The sequence below is a fragment of the Ceratosolen solmsi genome, unplaced genomic scaffold (genome assembly GCF_000503995.2).
Source record: "Ceratosolen solmsi marchali unplaced genomic scaffold, CerSol_1.0 scaffold13, whole genome shotgun sequence".
In the NCBI taxonomy this organism is placed as follows: domain Eukaryota; kingdom Metazoa; phylum Arthropoda; class Insecta; order Hymenoptera; family Agaonidae; genus Ceratosolen; species Ceratosolen solmsi.
Window position 1 is genome coordinate 4,224,008 of NW_011948418.1, and position 18,129 is coordinate 4,242,136.

General features: G+C 33.5%; 1 protein-coding gene across 3 annotated transcripts in view; it reads right to left on the bottom strand.

Moving 5' to 3' along the window:
- Synd (protein kinase C and casein kinase substrate in neurons protein Synd) overlaps positions 1-18,055 on the bottom strand; it is a 102,233-nt gene extending 84,178 nt beyond the window's left edge. For all 3 annotated transcript variants that reach the window (XM_011496944.1, XM_011496945.1, XM_011496941.1), the window contains exon 1: positions 18,007-18,055. The gene's annotated coding sequence lies outside the window, so the exon portion shown is untranslated. The remainder of the gene's footprint in view (positions 1-18,006) is intronic.
- Positions 18,056-18,129: the final 74 nt, after the last annotated feature.

Here is an 18,129-nt window from a genome sequence, read left to right on the forward strand (position 1 = left end):
ATGGTTTTTTTTTAATTTAATATACCATTCAAAATACAATTTCAATAATTTATATTTTATAATAGTTTCAGTAATTTAAAAACAGAAATAATATAATTCGAACCAATAATTTGAAATAATATGATTATATAGAAATTCATTAGCTTTTAAAATTATAGCCGAAGATATATTTTGTCTTTATTGAAAGATATATTATTTTGAATTATCAGTTTAAAATATTAATAAGAAATATTTTAAAATTTTTTTTATGAAAAAAATATAATTGTTGAATAAATCATATAGTGGAAAACAAATATTTAATAATTTATAATTCAAATAATTAATATTTTATTTCTTTTATATATGCGACGTATGCTTACAAGTTTTACAATATTATTAAAATAAACTACATTATCGATTTATTCTTCTTTTACAAGTGTAAATGATTAAAATTGTAGAGACAGCGTGTAGCCATAAATAATACAATTAATAAAGGTAAAATAGAATAAAATTAAATATTATTCGATAATTGATTTTGAGTTTGAAAAAGTATTCGATATTTTTCAATATTCGTTTGAAAATTAAGAAAAAAAAAATACATAGAACGGGAAATCATTCTGCATTATTCTTTCTATTTATTTTTACTAATTTTTAAAGTGATATCAGTATTATGTTACGTAAAACAAAAGGATGTATGATAATTTCCCGTCTACACCTTATTATCATGATGTCGTTAAATTAATTTATCGAGCTAATATAATTGTAATTATCTCTGGAAGAAAACTGAGATTAGAAAATATTTAATTTGTAGTAAATATAAGCATGATTTCTTGTATCTTGTTTGACTTGATTTTTCAATCTTCACGTGACGTTGCATATTTCTCTCGCAAAACTCGCGTAACACACATAAAGTATTAATATAAGTGGCACGTAAGTTGAGAATAACGAACGCCCAGAGTATACGAAAACCCCTCTAACCTCACATTATTTCCTTCAAATCGGTTATCGTTTTACTTCAATGGTAACGAGAGCCGAAATGATAAGTCATGATTATTCATACTTTTTAAATTCATCATATACAACAAACACACGCGTGTATGCCCTCACAAAACAACATCAAACAATGTCTAAAATTTCTTCCAAAATATTAATCCTACGATCTCGGACTATAAATAAGGCAAATTACAAATTTGTGCATTTTCTGTTTCTCTCAATACCGATGCTCGTAAGTGTCGAGTGAAAATCACATGGAGAGATTCAATTCGTCCATAACTCATCGTAACATATATCAATTCACATCGTCACCGCTATTCCCGAGTATAGATCATCGATCGATTTGCCATTTCGTCTGCTGCTTTTACAATGTAGAATATTTGCCTGTCTCGTTTCACATTTCAATATTTCAACGCCTCTCCTATCACGGCCGCCAAGTCTTTATCGTTCAAATTTACTGACCAACGCAATGTCATTGCAAAAACGACGCCAGCTAAAATGGTTTTATTCATCGTCGCGCGAGTTCTTGCTTACACTGTCGAAGGGTAATTAAGGCGACGAGGGGAGGGTCAGGGAGAGGCGCCAGGGGACCGGTCTTCGGCCGATGCAATTAATCTTTACGAAAATATTATAGCGCGAATAACAAAGCAGCGTTGTATGGACGAATTGCGACCATTGGTGGCTTCGGCCTATTAATTAATTGCCGGTTTATGGACCGCCCGGGTGCGTTGCAGTTAAAGCTATTGGAGACTTTCTTTCATCGCTTAATTGGAAAAAGGACGAGTCAACTCCACGTGCGCTCATCGCCTTGACTTATTTAATGCTCATTGTGCAATTGCTTTGATTTTAGCCTCGATAGGTTTATTTTCTCGTCGTGCGCGCACGCAATATTATCATGTTTAATTAGAGCACACTGAGCGTGCATGGAGAAGGCACTTTTTAACTAAAATTACTAGCGGATATTATATTTTTAGGTTTTTCGTTTTGTTTTGTTTTGTTTTGTTTTTTGTTTTGTTTCAATTAGTATCGGCATTAATAGGGAATTGATGATAAGCACTACCGTGAACTTTAAGATGTGATGAATTTCGTGATGATGTTAAAATTTTTGCACAACATTTAAATTAATCATCAACGTTAATGATGAGCTTCTTATAGCGCATCAACTTGAATAAGCTCGAGATTCAAATAAAATACCTTCGTACTGAGCGGGGAGAGTAAATTTTTTGATATCTCGTTAAATATAAGCATCAAAGGACCTTAAAAGCACACTCTACATTGTAAAAAAGAAATAATGTGTGCCATTAAACTGTAATGCATTGGAATTAACCATTTAATAATAATCAATAAATAAATCGCCTTTCAATCATGACATACTTAAGAAGCTTATCTTCACCGATAAAATTATCAAATTTATAATTACAAATATACAATTTGCTCGTATCCATCACGTTGATGCATAAATTACTTATATAAAGGTCTGCGTTTAAATGTTATAATTAATATTTAAGTATCTTGCAATTGCTGATAGTGAAACGATAATAAAATAGAATAAGATAAAATAAGATTTGAAAAAAAAAAATTTATTATAAACAATAGTGTTAATAAATAATAAAAATTATTACATTATGCTTTACAAATTTTATTAATTTAATTTATGTATAGAAAAAAAAAAAAAAAAAAAAAAAAAAAAAAAAAAAAAAAAAAAAAAAAAAATGTGCTCGTTGAAATTACCGAAAAATATAATAAATTAGAAATGCTACATATTTAATACAATTATATAATTATTTACTAACAACATTAACTTCGTGCAATCTCTTTAAAATTTTCGAGTCCATAATTGATTTTATAACATCTCTTCGATACAATATCCTAAATTTGCAAAAATGCATAAGTAATTGATTAAAATTGAAAATGGATCCGCAAGTTTAATTTACGACTGTTTTATTAGATGAATTTAAATGAAAAAATTGTCCAAACCAAATGCTTTTAGTATTTCAATTTCTTTTTAATGAATCATTCGAAATGTTTGCTTGCGAAGTACGTTATGAAGCAGTTTACGACTGAAGGTGAATGCACCGGTAATGGCCCAAAACGGGAAGAACAGTGAAATAACTGGTTCTTTTTAGAATTGTCATAAATATGGCAGCCGCTAAGTGTCCATCGACTTAATAAGCGAATATCATTACTTTGAAATTCAGTAGCTAATAATCCTCCTGCGACACATACACAACTGACATTGTGGGCTTAATGTAATATGGTACGAAGATCGATGTAATGATCGATGTAATTAAGAATAGCCGTTTGGCCAGACGCTATACAATGCCGAAAGATGAGAGAGAAAAAAGGAGCGATTGGGTAAAGGGTAGTGGATGGAAAATTGCTTGTATGATAATGATATTCTTTCATTCGGAAGAATGCGCGGGAGTGTCGTTGAGGAGTCGGTTGCAAGACGCACTAGGCGGGATTAGCGTCGAAAATAGAAATGTTTGAGCAGCGGTGGCGAATAATGCAAGACGAGCAATAACGTCTAAAGAGGAGGTCGCTGGATCCGAGGCGTTGATCGGATCGACCATTCGGCGGTAACAGTCTCGTGCATTGTTGTCGGCGTATAAATAAAAAGCGTCGGGTATCGGCAGAATGGAATGCGATAGTTCAGCGGAAAAAAGGAAAGCAGGAAGTTGAGTGGCAGGAACCGAAAGTGCTTTTGGAGCTCTGCCAATTCTTTCGCGGCGGAGGTCGGGCTTTGCGACGAGACTCGTCTTCGCGAATGGAGTTTCAACTGTTGCGGCTAGGAAATCCTCGTGACCGCCATTGTCCAAGTTAGGTGAAATTATCGGGGCTCGCGGAAATGGAGCCTCAGCCACTTACGAATTGAATTAGTGGCCCGGTAAGTCCCGCTCGTTTTCGCACGCGATACGCGTATCAATGATAATAAGTCGATATCAGATAGCATATTATTTACAATCACTCGTCAGCTCGGTCTTATTAATCTCGGGAAGATATTGGGAAGACATTAGCCGAGCTTGATTGCTCAACATTGAAAGATTTGGGGCGTCTGTCGCTTAACGACGATGGGTACGATGGGAGGTGGTTGTGATGGTGGTGGTGGTGGTGGTGGTGGCGGTGATAGTTATGGTGGTGGTGGGTGGTGGTAGTTTATGGTGGTAGTCGCGGCGGCGGCGGCGACGGCGACGGCGACGGCAGCGACCGTGACGACTGTGGGTGGGGAAGGGAAGGGGTACCGGAGGGAGAGAAGAACCAAGGCAGCCCGTGGTCAGGCACACGGGATCACCGCGGTTCGTTCGGGGCGCGCGGTTCGTTCAACCCGTGGCTTTTGCAGCCGATCAATGGACGAGCCGCAGGTTGGCTTGCGTACGCATACGTGCCCATCAGACATTCTAATGTCGGCTATCGAACGCTCGGCGCTTCTCTTTTTAAGGCCCCGTCGAGATCCCACATCACCCGGATCAACGGTTCTCTCCGCTCGCGCTGCCATCTTAGCCGCGCTTTATTCGACTCTTTTGTGCGAGTGTCGCTACCGGTCGTTGGAGCTCGACGTCACTTTCCCGAAGCGAGGACGGCCGGACAAAGGACCAGCAGAGGCTACGTCATTAATCCGGCGCGATTTGATGGACGTCCGGATCGTAGCGGCGACAGGGAGAAAGACACAGCGGCTGGCCTGCCTTATCAACGAACTTTCCTTCGTCCATCGGTCTTTGATTGCGACGAACGACAACGATCCCGGGACTCGCTTTCGACGCCCAGCCACGGCAAGGCTAAGCTTACCTTTAGCCACGTGGCCCCAAATCGCCTTTCTAAATTGTTATAATTAGTTTGAGAATTGCACTACTTTAGAATTACGCGCTCATTGCTCTTGAAATGAAGATAGTAGTATCGGGCATAAAGTGTAATTGTTCGGAATTATAAGTTATCTCAAAATCCACGTACCCTCAGCATTAAATGAGCTTATGTTTTTGTGCGGGTTGTCCTTTACGCTTGGCTGGTTGGCCGTCGGTCGGTCATTCGATGATGCACTTTAAATACGTATTTAATATCATTGGGCTGTTAGTTTTCTTCAAGTGAAACGAGTCTATTTACTCTAACTTGGTAATGGCGGTAAGTATTAAATTATATCGTATGGTTAAGTTTTTAAACCAACAAAGAATTTACTCTATCGCCATTTCGTCCATTCGCTTTGATTGGGAAATGATATTTTTCAACATTATCGCTTTTACATGCACAATTGTGCATATCGCGAGGTCTAAAACTATTGACATTAGCTTGATTTCTAAATTCCAAATGGAACCTTAGTCCAACTCGTGTAATATTATGTTTCGAATCATTAGCGCTCATCTCCCTCTCTCTCTCTCTCTCTCTCTCTCTCTCTCTCTATCTATCTATCTATCTATCTATCTATCTATCTATCTATCTATCTTTATCTCTATCTCTATCTCTATCTCTATCGCTATTAGCAAAGTACACGTTCACTAAAGGCATTCGATTAATAAATAAGATCAAGCATTAAAAACATTAATAAAATTGAGTTGTCAGCCAATGAAAGTTGGAGTGTCATTTAGCGGGGAATTCATTTTATCAGCAAAATGTCATGAATTTTTATAATTAAATTATGTTGAAGAATAGCGTATTTAAAAATATCCCACCTGCCTATTATTCTCGTTCAAGATCAAGGCACAACGATATTACTCGACTAAAGTCTGGGCTACGTACCCACGGAACTACGGATGTACTTAGTATTGGTGACAACGAGTGTACGGTACATTGCGTCGAGTGCATTGCGCGTCATTAAGGGCGTGTCTTCTTCATCTGCTGCTTACTCTTCTTCGTCATCATCTTCTTCTTCTTCTTCTTCGTCACGATTCAACTTTAACGTGGCGAGCGATCGACCTGGGGGCTACGTAAATCTTATTGGCACTTGGACCTTAGTGGCAATGATTGGCAACCGAGACAGCTAATATGGAAAGCCAAAGTAAAGGGACTGACACGATCTGATATCGATCGGCACCACTCGAATCGTAGTGGCTGTGAACTCTGGGCGAACAGCTCGAAGCAACGTTTGTCTCCGTACTTCCATAGTCGGATGATCGTAAAAAGCGGCTAAGCCGAGTCGAGTGCGTGGCTTTGCATTTTTAGGTTCACTGCGACGTGGCAGACGATACCTGGTATGCTGCGAATAAATGCTGAGACTAAGAGAAAGAGAGAGAGAGAGAGAGAGAGAGAGAGAGAGAGAGAGAGAGAGAGAGAAAGAGAATACGCTTATGAAATTAGCTAGTGATTTTAATTTAGAAGATACGAGTTCTTGATGGCCAAACTAGGGAACTTTAATTAGTGGTTTAGTAGGCTCCTATGAACGGGGTTCGATGTCTCGTTGAGGTTCGCTCTTTCGCTAAATCAAATTAGAGCGAACGGTCATCCACGTTCGTAAACTTTTCTTATGGCTTTTACGATGCTGTTTTCGCCAAATGTGTGACTTATGTAAGACATATAAAAGAGTTACACTCAAAACTACTATTTTTCTTTACTAATATTTTTAAGGTCGATGTACACTATATAAACTTCTAAAATACTTTAAACAATTAATGGTAATTCAACTTCAATATTAACGGCACTTTTGACATAATTGAACTTCTTGCAAAAATATGCTTTGATTTTGTAATTCATTCTATTGGAAACATTGAGCAAAATTGGTAATGATTTATATATAGTCAACACTTAATACGTAAACTTTTCAATAATTTATGTATTATTCTTTCTTTTTTTTCTTTTTTTTTTTCTTTTTTATCAAATTCATGAAAATAAAAAAAATTTTCTTTACTTCTGGTTAGAATAAGCAATGGTGTTTGCTTTATACGACAAATTGTCATCTAAAAATAACTGTCTCGTGACGCTTTTTTAGGCGCTGATTTTAAGAAATTAAAATTTTCTGTACACAATTTTAAAATGTACGATTCAATTTATTAAGTGGCAATTAAGCATTTATTCTTACTTCTTTCTAAAAAAAAAATAATAATAATAATAAAAAAAAAATCAGATTCATTTCAAGTATTTTGTAAAATTCAAATTGAATGTTCATAGTCAGTTTTAATTAGCTGTTTCTAATTAAATATCGGAATTATGAAGAATATTGTCATTAAAACTATATTAACAAACATTTTAAGTAAAGTTAAAGTCGCCAAGATCTAACGATTTAAAAATAATATTTTTATGTACACGTAACTATCTATCGAACGTGTTTTCAAAACTTCAAACGAATTTTTCTCGAAATAGAATGTTCAGAGATGATGCGAACAATTTTAGAAACAGTTGGATCTATTTTTTGGTTAAAACTTTACATATTTACTTAATGTACAAGAATGTAGTGCACGGCTTTGAATTTTTTATGTTGATATATGATATCTAATTTAATGAATAAAAAGCTGACGATCTTTTTTATTTCGATTATTTAAATGAACACGAGACGGTAAAAAAAATATATACTCAAATAATAGCACATTTCACAGACATTATCTTAATATTTCTAAGTAAGTCAATTCGATATTTTATTGCTTTTCATGTACCTATAAATCCTTGATTATCCGAGTCACAGTCAAATATACAATACACTATATTACATAAATGCATGACGTTTATGCGATGAAATGAAATGAAAATTACGTTATAAAATTAATTTAAAATTAAACCAACAAGAGCAAAATTATTTAATTACAAACGTTGAACAAATTTTTATTTGTTCTTTATAATTGAAAAGAGCTTGACAAAATATAGATACAGTGTAGCTATATATATATATATATATATATATATATATATATATATTCTACCGATGAATTTTATTGAAAAATTCATTTTTCTCATTGTTTTTATGGCGTATAGCACGTTTATTATTAAATAGTTGCACATTTTTTACACTGCATTAATAATTTTGGTTATAGATTTTGTATATATTTACGAGAATAAGTTTACGAGACACGTTTTTAGCGCTTTCTGTAACATTTTTAATAAAATAATTTTATATAAACGGCGCGCGAATATTATGAAGTTTGGATTTATATTAAATAAAAGAGAGCCACGTTGCTAAAATATTTTTACAAATATCCAATTGTGCCAAATTGTCGAACCTTTAAAGGTATTTATAGTTTTTGAGAAAAAAATTTCTCGGTAAGTACTTATTTCTCCTCAACATCAAAAAGTATACTTTTCCGGATACGGCGGAAAAAACTTTTATTATTATTAGTAGACATCGATGGCTAATTTCAAAGTAGAAAACTTCCAATCGGGATAAACATCGGCTGCCGAGGTAACCGGAAACTCGAGAATTCGACGATTTTCAAGAGATGAAAGAAAAATAATAAATAACTGAGCAATGAAAGCAGCAGCTTCTACTTTCCGTAACTTTTTCTAAGCGCAAGGAGAGTCGATTCCTCCGGAAATGCAATCGCTTCTCCGAGACCCCGAGCCCCTCGCGAAAACGTGAGCATCGACTTCTGCGATAAATATGAGGGGAGAGACCGGAGAGGCTCGGTAGTCGACAATTAGCCCAGATATCGAAGCAACTTTAGCTTTCACGCGTCATCAACGCCTTATTTCGTCCGAACGTCTCTGAGAATCAGGCCGAGGAACCCTACGATGCAATTTTCACGAGAATCCGGCGCCCGATCGTGCATGTCGGGAAATGCATCGCGACGGATCTTTGAACTCCTCCTTATTTCCCTTTCCATTTCCCACCTTGCATTTTTTGTTCTTTTCGTTTCAATCTCGTGCCTCTTATTACGAGCGATGTTGCCTCGATTCGACAGAAAAGGAAAGAGAGGAGGAGTCGAGCTTTCGTTTTCCCCGGAGATCGTGACTTTCGTTCAATGTAATCGAAGGAAAATCAAGAGACTTTTGGCTGATATATATATATATATATATATATATATTGAGGTTACAAAGTTCAACGACAGCTCATAATACTGCGATGCAGTGTATGATTTATAAACTTTTCTTATTTCATAAATCGCTGATTCGTGCGGTGGGTTTAGGTTGGCGTTGCATAAATAGAACTGTTCGAACTATCGGAATATAAATTTCTGACTTTATGATCAACGCATAGTAAGGATTCACGTGTTTGCTCATTTTGTCAAGTTTCTAATCGCAACTTTTTAAATCTTTATTAATAAAATTTTTATTTATAACATATGAGGCATTGCATGCATTTCTCTTACATTTGTACATACATACATTTACATATATAGATATATGTAATTAAATACTCTTACGTTCTATAGGATATCAAAGTTCAATCTATTCAAAATAAAAATCACTTTCATGAAAAATGTCAACAGTTTCTCAAAATACTTAAATTACTAATTAAATTTCATTTAATAAAATGTCTTATATATTTTACTGCCGTAAATTATTTATAAATTATAAATATTTTTTTGTTTAAAATCTTACGTATTTATGATTGAAAGATATACAAGCGACTGTTGGATTATTCAATTATTGGAATTCAAGTTTATAATAGTGTCATTTCAAAAAGAGTATATACCCAATCAGAACGCATACTAGCCATTTAAATTGAGAGAAAAAAAAAGAGAAAAAATTGAATAAGAAATTGTTATTGATAAATGTCGTAGGAATGATTCGGTTAAATCAATGTCATTTATTGAAATTTCCATTTAAAAATTTTAACAGAAATTGGACACGTTGGATACGAGAATTTAAGAGACAAATTATGAAATAAAAATTGCAAGATTGACATTCCAAGTAAATGGTGGACGTTTTCATTATGATTTTTATCGTCTGAAAATTGTAAAAATAAAACGAGAATAAAACCTTGAGATCGAACGCAAATCAGAGTTAGTGAATGCAAGGTGAAAAAGAAGAGTTCAGGATGCGTTAAGGAACGAGAAAAAAAAAAGAAACTAGAAAAAAGAAGAAAAAAAAGGGAAGGAAATGATTGAGGTAAGAATCGAACGGCATTCTTTGCTTAGCTTCCGCATTCTTTTAACGAGTTCAAGTTCTGCGTAAAGTCACCTCTCATGCGCAACACTACTACGCACAATGAGCACATTGTAGTTCGAGACAACACCTTTCATACCTTATTCGACAAAATTGTTTTCTCTGCGTAACAATTGATTTGCTTGCCCTTTTTTAACTGTCTCGCTCCGGCCGCGACTGTTGTTAAGCTGACGTGTCTTTACTTTAGTTGTGCGTAGAATCTCAAGTGTGACAATTTTTTCTATGGTTTTAGTTCATCCTACACAGGATAATCGTTTAACCAATTCTACTTGATTTTTTTATAATTCTTCCATTGTATTCTCTTTTAAATATGTCCCACCAAAATTGAATCTATTTTTAATCTACTAACTTCCAAAAATTTTGTAATCACGGTTACGTCCGTTCTTTTCCTTTTATTATTATTATTATTTTTTCATTACATTCATTGAGGATTAATTGCACATTGTACAGATTGCAATTGCAGATACGAATGTACGTTATAACAGAAGCACGGAAATGATTTTTCACCATTTCGTGAAATATATATTACAAAATATTGTAACGCTATTTAACTGATAATAGTAGTATCTGTACATAAACAAGATAAATATTATTTATTTATTCGTTTATCATTTTACTAATATATTTGTAAATATTCAATGTCAATTTTGAATATTTATACCATCCGATTAATTACAAAATGGTTGTTTGCAAACATACAGTCTCTTAATATTTTTTATCATAGTCTTTTTCAATAAATTACAATTTATGTGTAGAATTTTTAATCTGGAACTTAGTTTAACTTTATAAATCCTAATATTGATCAAGTGAAATAAAAAAAAAAAGAAAAAAATCACAGAAACATTAAGTTAATATTACTTTGTTAAAATTTAAATGGCATAAAGCCGTTTATTTCGTGATTGTCGTTAACTTCTAATTCATGTTTCACGGCTGCCATTAGAGAAATACGCCAATTACGGAGTATTGCGATAATTAAAAAAAAAGGCATCTATTTATATTTGGAGGATTGATCGCGATAATTAAACCAAGGAAAAATAAGCAAATGTAACTTGCATTTTATTAATTCAATTAATTACATTTTTATAATAATCGCATAGAGGCGTTTAATTAAATGTATATTTCAGAATCAATTAAATGCATTTAAAAAATTTTCAAGTTAATTTCTTATAATAAAAATTGCAATTTTTTTTAAATCTAGATTAAATTAAAATTTATTATTTACTTTTAAAAATATTAATATCGTGAGTAGTTTGAAAATTGGAAATTGTGTTACTATCGTTAAAGGCTAATGAAATTATTATATTTATACAGTCAACATTTTATTTAAGAATTTTATAAAATGTATATTATAGGATATGAATTTTATTACTTACAAAGTGACGAGGCTTCTGAAATCTTGATAATTTCGTATATCGAATAGTAATAATAGAATTGTATTGGATTAATTATAATAATAATAATAATAATAATAATAATAATAATAATAATAATAATAATAATAATAATGTCTACGTTTCATTACGGTTGGGTGAGTCTAGTAGATTCGTTAGTAAGGCTATTAGTAAGGTTTTCTTAAGCCTTACCAAAGAGTAGGGCGGAGTTATCCACATAACTAAGCATATTTTCTTTTCACTTAAAGATGCCCTCTGTAATGCATGATACACCTACTACACACTGAGCAAAGTCCGAGCCTCCTAGTAGTTATTTTGGCACTACTCTCTTTCTCTCTCTCTCTCTCTCTCTCTCTCTCTCTCTCTCTCTCTCTCTCTCTCTCTCGCTCTCGTCATAATAGCACACTACTTATAGCATTTTGTAGATGTCCGAACACTATGTCACAATAATCTTAAGCTATAATAATTATATAATATGCATTAGTAAGTTTAAAAAAATCGTTTGTAATGTTATCTTTCCTTTTATTGATTATATAAAGTTTGCATTAAAGTTGAATCAAACATGTGACGTGAACATTAATTAGGTCAACAACAACATAAGGCAATCTATTTTAAATAATTTATATATTATTGTCCTATTAATTACTTTAATTGAATATTGTAAAATAACAAGAAAACCAATTAAAAAGAACCAGAATTCAATTGTATTCTCAAGCGTGGATAAATAATCACTATCTCATTTTAATTTAAGTGGATTTTGTATATAGTGAATGCATAAGTATAGCTAATATATATATATTAACGGTATTCATTTTAAAAGTGATCTTTCACGCAAGTTTAAAATATTTCTATAATTATTATTATTATTATTTTGTATATCTAAAAAAAGTCTATAAAAGAAATATAAACATCGATAATGGTATAACAATTTTAGGGAGTATATATCAATAGAAGATGTAGCATGAATAGTAAAATTTAGCAAATCTAGTTTTGTTTATATTTTGGATACACGCGAAACAATACTTTATGAATAAAGCAGTTAATTGTACTGACTGACTGTGTGCATTCAAAATTTTTAACTCTTGCAAAGTAATATATAATAACTGTAACGACACGTTGAGAAATAAACTGAAATGTATAACTGCGACACTGGGGCACGAATTTGCCGAACAAGCCATAAAACATTTACTCCGCAGGTTCGGCTAATAAACAATAAATTTCACTACTTGTGTCCAAGTTTACCTGAGCCTTGAAACATTTTCTCGGGTCTTTATGAAGGAAGACTCTTGAAGAAAGGAGTCCAATGTCAAGGCAATCACCATCGGAGGTGTTATCTAATGCATATTTGAATAAACATGGTAAATTCATTTTGTGCATCCTATTGTTTATATTCCTTCTTAATTCTTCGTTGCACTAAACAATATATCTTTTACGGATGTGCGGAATTTTTTGTATTCAATTTGAAAATATGATAATGTTGTTTACTATAATGTGAAGAGCGAAAATTCTTGTCACGTTTATAATCTCCGAACCGACATATAACTCCACTTTTTTTTTACTTATAGCCGTCTCATTATGTGCGCATACAAAATTTAATTAATTTCCTTAGTAATTATTTATAAATACCTGATGTAACAAGATATAGCAAAATCTTGATACATAAACGAAAGAACCTTTTCTTATTTGATCATTTAAAATAATTTACCTTCTATAGACATTTATGAGTATTATTATTATTTTTTTTGTTTTTTTTTTTGTTTGATTATATGATTGTAATAATTTATCATTAATCAGATTAAAAATTTCTTTTTGTCAATGCAAAGTAAAGAGTAATTATGAATTTGTTTTTCACAAAAATATGTCTACTTTGCAAATAGAAAAGAATACATTGTGCATGATTTTTTAGAAAATTAATTTTGATCTTACACTTATCGCGTGTATATATCAATTTGTGACATTACCGTTAAAAAGCAGAGAAGCACACACCTGTGAAATAAAACTACAAATAAATTATTATGTAAATGTGCGTGCTATCGTCTTATATAAGTGAATCAAAACCATAATTCACGTAAGCGATACCCATTTTAAAAATCGAAATTCAAAAGATAAGCCTTTGATTATCGAGAATCGTCATTGAATTCTTCTCGAAAAACGAATGAAAAACAAATAAAGCGCAAAGTGTGTAACCATCGCGCACAGCCCTCGAAACAAACATTCCCACGCATTCCAGTGGCTTCTTCTTCATCTCCCCCCCCCCTCCAATCCCAACCCCGCCATCCCCACCATCCCCAATGCCTATCCTTCTTTCACTCTTGCGTTCCGTTGCCCTCAACGTCTGCTCATTGACTAGAGTCCGAGTCAGAATCCGAGAGAGAGAGAGAGAGAGAGAGAGAGAGAGAGAGAGAGAGACAGAGAGAGAGAGAGACAGACAGAGAGTGGACGAGTGGTTTGGCGCTCGTAGCAAGATTTATCCTACACTTTACCTTCTCAAGAGGCACCATTCGATCGGTTTGTAGTGTAGGTGTGCATCGACGCTTCCGAGAATCGAAGAGTGGTAAGGCTCTGTTGTTTTTCAACTAAATTTTACCGGCAGCGGTGAGCGCAAGACTCTCACTCGTCTCTCTCGTCATTAATGTGTGATGCGCGAATTAATGTTATAACGTCATCGCGCGCATTGCTCATTCTCATATTCAATGTTCAAAGAAAAAAACACGTTCCTTATAATATGTCTTCGTTCATTTATGCATCTCTCCGCAATTTTGATATTTATTTATAGTCTCACGAGGAAAAAAAAAAAAAAAAAACAAATGTGAAGTTGTCCCCAACTAATTGGAAAATGTATGCATCCAATCGGACTTGAAAGCATGAATAAACACTTTGTGGACTCGCGACAATTTATCGTTATTATTGCTGTTGTTGTTGCCGTTTTCGTAGTCGTTGTCGTTGTCGTCGTCGATGTGTTTACATAGTCTTCTCTAAAATATTATCTTTATTTTTAGATATCGTGTAAAACATTCTATGATTTATTAAAAGTTTCGCTTGCAGCCTGATTGCTTTTAATTTCTGTTCGTAAACAATAACGAGTTATTGTTATAATCAATATTCTAATGCTGCTCCGAGAGCTTTACAAATCTGTATTAATTATTTACGTCATTAATTTTTGTTTAATTTGTTAAAACTCAATATTGTACTCGTATTTTCTCACATGTCCTTAAATTATCTTCTTTGAAATTCATCGCTCATAATACTAACGATTGATTTTTATGAATAAATGGGCACAGCATGTATACATAGAGAGCCATTTTAATCTTCTCGCCGTTTTATTTTAATCCGATCATTTTAATGTTAAATACACATTATGCATTTTAGTATAAAATAGTTAGGATAAATTTTGAGTCGAATGCAATTACCAAAAGAGATGAGCAATCACCGATAATTTCTCTTCATTTATAGTAGCAATTTATAAAGAAATTTTATTACTTTGCATTAATTTCACTCTGAAATATGCATTATATTATAAACTTTTTTCTTTATTAGAGTACTTTGTAAAAACACTCTGCCAGACTGTAAAAAAATTATTTTTTTTCTTTATTTTATATTATGATAATACCTGGCATGCAAATTTTGAGACGCGTTTCTTTTTATTCGTTAATCACTAAGTATAAACTTCCAAGTACAATATTGCAGATTGAAGAAACATCTTAATATTCTTTAGATATATAAAATAATAAGATTTTTTTTTTTGTTTTAACGAAGCAATAATAGTTTTTCCTTTTTTCTCTCTTTCATTTTGTTTGGTTTATTGCGCGATAAATCATGACGCTTAGCATCATCTGGTAAATTTTACAAATGCGCTAATCCGCGTTACGTTGCAAATTTACTCACTGCTCAACAAAACGTGTATTTTAATAAGCCGAGATAATTACGAAAATTTGTCCAACGACTTCATAATTCCCAATGACACAAGCTGTGGATCCAAATTCGTAATGCTGGGAGGTAAAAGAATTTTGAGAGCGCAAATCTGGTTAAGAAGGTGAATAATATTTTAGATTTAGATAAATCGCGGGAAAACTTATCGATGCAAACTTCATGTATGTCCATAAAATTTATCCACTCTGTCCGTCTCGTAACCTTTATTTCTTATCGACTGGCAATTATTATCAAGTGTCGTTCATTAAAGTTTACTAAAAAAATTGAATTTTCGATACTTTTTAACGCACGGGTTTGAAATCCAATTAAATAATTTTAACTAATTGGTAACTAAATTACTAAAAAATTCCTCCATCCATCTCAATGTGCATTTCACACAAGTACTATAAACTTTTTCATGCAAATGTCATTTGAGTTTAATTTTGAGGTTTATAAATAAAAAAAAAAAAAAAAAAAAAAAAAAAAAAAAAATTACATAATGCACTAGCACAATTGAAATATTTAACATAAATGTTTGAATGAAGAGTCTAAAGAATCAATTATCGATAAACCTTTGCAATAAAAGTATTTTAAAATGAGAAATCATTATCAGTACTTAAGGCTTGTGTAGAAGGATATTAGTAGATAAAGAAATGATGCTGCAAAATGTAGATAATCCAATAAGCAAACCGATGTCATGAATAAAAATTTTAATTGAATAATTTAATGTCATTTATCTAAGATTAAACTACTATAAATGCGATGACTTCTTTTAAATTTTTTGCACGTTTGCTATTATTACATTATATCGAAACCCGTTTAATTAATCAGGATAAGGATTTTTATTTTTGCACTATCAACACATGCACGTATTATGCAACTTATTTTGATTTAAAAAAAAAAAAAAAAAAAAAAAAAAAAAAAAAAAAAAAAACACAAAGTAATTTAAATAACGTTTAATCAACATGTGTACATTGAAAAATACGAAGTTTATAATAATAAATGAGCGATAAAGTAGGGCAATTTTGATAGATCTAATAAAGAAAATCCAATATATTTATACGCTTCAATAATATCTACAAAAAAAAAATAAAACTTTATTTATCCGTATAAATAATAAAGATTCGAAAACATTATTCCGAACTTTAAATTGTCGCCTAACCATCGAATGCGATCTGTCCATTACTTTATTTACATGCGCGTGCATTCTATATTTATCCATGTGTTGGAAATAAAAAGTTGAGGAAGCCTCTGAATTTAAAGGTCGCACTTTTTATTCATTCAAGCTCTTTAAACTTTAGTTATGTTGAAAGTATGCTGGAATGCACTTTCCAATTGTGTACATTAGTATGCACATACACGAAAAATGTAATATTATATTTGTACACGAGAATGCTGTGTCACGTCACTTCGATTTTCCTTTTTATTTTCTTCCGTTTCTTATTTTTTTATTTTTTTATCATTAGCGATAACATTTTTTGCTAATTTCGGCAGAAAGTCTGCTATTAAGTTTATCGGCTAAACGACTGTCTCGATACTATTGTATTGCTTTCAAGTTTTTGCCAATTTGCAGGATTTATTAGAAAAGTGGATTTATTAGATAAAATGGATATCCGCTCAAGGATTCATAAAAATCGATATTGGTTTTGAAGTTGGGGCGTTGAATATTTCGCGGTTAACATCCGTCCACACGAACGATTTATCGATAATAATAGCGAAATGTCGGGACTTGGCAATCGCATCGAGCAAATTTTTGATATAATTCACATACAACCTACAATCGTAATCTCGAGAAATTAATTAACAGGAGAGGGGTGGGTTGGGGGGTTGGGGGGTTGGTGGAGAGGGGGGGGGGGGGAGGTATAGCATTAAAAATGAATGCCAAAGGCTATATTTCGCAAATGCAATGAGGAGGACAGTGGCTGATAAACTCGTTAGGCAAAAATAGTGCGCGTCACCAGGCGAACCTAAGACGAAGAATAATGGAGCCGCATGGAGCACCCTTGGTAAATTGCAGGAAAATAGTATTAAAATAGTATAAGAGAGCACTAAGTAAACTATAAACTTGAGGTCGATGTAGTTGGAATACAAGGATGCGATAAGTCGAGTGAAGTCTTGCGAATGACGCTCGTTTCAAATTTTTCCTCGCCAAAGGCCAGTTATGCAGCGCACCGTCAACGTCAGACAAATAAATTACGCGTACAAATAGGCACGCGACGACCTTACAACCTAATAATGAGCGAAGCTCGCAACTCCGATCAATCGCTCCCGAATCCATGAGCAATGTCGAATGTTCAGACGATCAATGGTGAAATTAGGGTGGCCGAGGGTCGGTGCGAGGGACTACTGGATGGTCAGACGCTGGCGGGGAGGTCGATGGGAGGGCTTTTAACGTACGTCGGCATAATTAATCCGAGCGAGTCAGTGGACACTGGTACCTGGACTGTCCCAATGTGCAGTAGCCGAATGGTCTAAGTCAGGTAAAAATAAAAATAGAATAAAAACCAAAGAAAAAAAAAACAAAAAGAAAAAAAGGAAAAAGAAATTACACCACGTTAGACGACGACGACGACGACGACGACGACGACGGGGAAGACGTTCGATTTTCCACCGAGGATAGCCTCTCCCTCCTGCCCCAGTCCCAAGGTAATCTCCGGATGGTGGAAAAAAGTAAAAAAGAAAAAAAAGCGGCACCGACGAAGGGCAGACTCACCGTGAATGGAACAATCGAAGTCTCCTCTTCACTCTTCTCCGCTCCTCTCTCTTTCTCTCTCTCTCTCCTCACCGCTTCGCTCCCAGCCACTCTTCACTCCACTGTGCTCTCTCTCTCTCCTAC